The sequence below is a fragment of the Hakea prostrata genome, chromosome 8, assembly GCF_041222555.1.
Source record: "Hakea prostrata isolate BN-2017 chromosome 8, UWA_Hpros_2, whole genome shotgun sequence".
NCBI lineage: Eukaryota > Viridiplantae > Streptophyta > Magnoliopsida > Proteales > Proteaceae > Hakea > Hakea prostrata.
The window spans coordinates 43,245,077-43,247,758 of NC_142607.1; the positions used below are offsets into that span (position 1 = coordinate 43,245,077).

The following is a 2,682-nucleotide window of genomic DNA, read 5'->3' on the forward strand; positions in this document are numbered from 1 at the left end:
AAACATTCAGATACATACAATCTGAATCGTATTCTTGTTATTCATTCATTAGCTCTGTGCTTCAACAGAGTCGTTTGTGATTAAGTTCATCAACTGACTTAGCCTTCAGAGGTGGACTCCTGATCCCAGCGGTTGGGCCACATCTGACGCTTGATTTTGCAGGTTACTCTCAAGAGATCTAAGGGCTGAGTAGATTTTGGACGCATCAACCATAATACAACTAAGGATGTATTCATCATTTCCTCTTAAATCTAGTCTAATGTGACACATGAGCCCTAAAAGTAAAAAAAAATAAAAAAATAAAAAAAAATAAGAGGCTGCAGTCTCTCATTTATATTCATCAATACTACTAGTTGTATGCCAAAATTAGGAAAAGAGTCCGGTACTTGGAGGAGTGGGAAAGGGTGGATTTATACTATAACGAACTTGAATCCAACTAGCTAATTTATTAATTAGTTTGAACAACTCCTTACACTTAAAGAAACAAAGAAAAGTACATTGAACAATTCAATATTGGAAAACATAGCTTTTAGTATGGAAGCTATCCCTGTATAAGAATATATATACTTTTTTTCAAGTCCATAAACAATACAATTAAGGTGATTAAACTTATTCACCGCGGACGTGATTGACAATCAATTCTTAATTTATTGTTTCCCATCATTTGAGAAATTTAATAAAAACAATACATACAATCTTAGCAAGTGAGGTAGCTACCTGGTGACACACCAAATTGGCTACAATAGGTCTCATAATACTGAACACGATTTTCCATGGCTGCTGTGTTTCCACCATTGCATTCAATTGCACCATTGATGGCTCGAATGGTTGCCCCAAACCCTTGGCCAGAAATCATGATCGAGTGGCAATTGTTCATCCAAAACCACAATGCTGTCTTGAAGGAAGTCACTGCATCGGTTGCCACAATTCCAGGATCATTTAGTCCATCAAATCCTATACTATTACCAGCAGCACCATAATTGTAATTCCATGATAGCTGAAGCGGTCCACGGCCATAGTAGCCTTGTCCGGCAACACATGGGTACTGTGTGTTTGTTGCATCACAGTAATTCTGAGAAGCTCCACCTATCTCTTCTATGTAGCAGAAAACTGTGCACATACAGACACACACTTACAAATATATACATGCATGATTTTGTCTAAAAAATTAGACCCTAAATCAACAAGTTTGAAGAAATCAACAATACGGAAGATTTTTTTCTTATGAGAAACACTTACCACCAGTCTCGTGTGATACATGGGCAAAAAAGGCAGCAATCTCTTGGTAATTTTCAAGAGTTGTCCCAGAGGTGCCGAAGCTAGGATATGAATTAAGTGCTGTCAGGAATGCATCACGAGTGTAAAAGGTCTTGCCGGCACAAGTCGAGGAAGCTTGACTGATTATCCCATCGAAGAATGATTGTGTCACTATATTACCCACAGACGTCGGAGTTGGAGTAGAAGAATAGCAAGGACCTGCTTGGCAACCGGTGCCGCAGTAGGCGTCTCCGGTTCCACAGTATCCATATTGGCTACAGCAAAGGCCTGAGGCACATCCACAAGTCTGAGCAATGGCAGTTTCTAGCATCAGACTTGCTAAAAGTCCAGCCAAAGTGATGGTTAATAGGAAGCTTTTCATTCTGGAAGTTGGGGTATACATTGGAAAATTAAGAATATATAAGAATGTATAGAGAAAATGTGGAAGCTCCGATTTGTGAAAATATTTCATGAGAATAATGGATTTATAGTGTCATAGGTGCAAAGTTCATGCTTGTGAAAGGAGATAATTTAAGTCTCCAATCTACGTCAAATATGTCTTGGAAAATAAAATAAAATAAAAAACAAAACAACAATAGATCTCATCAAGACTCAAGACTTATGTTTGGCTGGTCTAGGATAGTAGAAATGTCTACTAGCATGGCCCATGTTGGGCTAGCAATATTGCGATCGTAGTAGCTGAGCGATTAGGCCAACGCAGAGCTGTTCTAATGATGAAATCAACACCTCTTAGTGAAGAGGTCGTGGGTTTGACTCTTGCTAAAGCATATTAGTATCCCCACCCCTGCTTAATAAAGTCCCTTTGTATTAAAAAAAAAAAAAAAAAAAAAAAAAAAGTAGTTGAGCGATTAGCTATATTTACTAATAAATCAGATGATTATCTAAATTTAACTAATCAAATTTCTCTTTATATTTATATTTAGAATCTTCACTTTCCATCTTTTAATTTCTCCTAATTCTTTCCTGAAAAGTTTTATAAACAAAAGTTTCCGAAAATATACTTTACCAATATATATATATATATATATATATATATATATATATATATATATATATATATATATATATATATATATATATATATATATATATATATATATATATATATATATATATATATATATATATATATATATATATATATATATATATATTCGTAAATGAATATCTTGAAATTTAATTATTTGTTATTCATTTATGTTATCATGCAAAACCATCATCTCACATATTTTCAAGTGTACATGTGAAAAGATAGTATGTTCTCTCATTGTACGAGAATGTATTACCTAAAACAATGGTTAAAAAAAAAAAAAAAGGAAGAAGTGAGACTGTATCCCACCAATTTGATTGAACAATTCAACAATAAAAATTTAAATAAATGAATTTTGCATGGCATTTTTTGTC

The 2,682-nt window shown here is 34.0% G+C and overlaps 1 pseudogene; it reads right to left on the minus strand.

Moving 5' to 3' along the window:
• Nucleotides 1-697: 697 nt before the first annotated feature.
• Nucleotides 698-1,639, minus strand: LOC149008018 (endochitinase EP3 pseudogene; annotated as a pseudogene).
• Nucleotides 1,640-2,682: the final 1,043 nt, after the last annotated feature.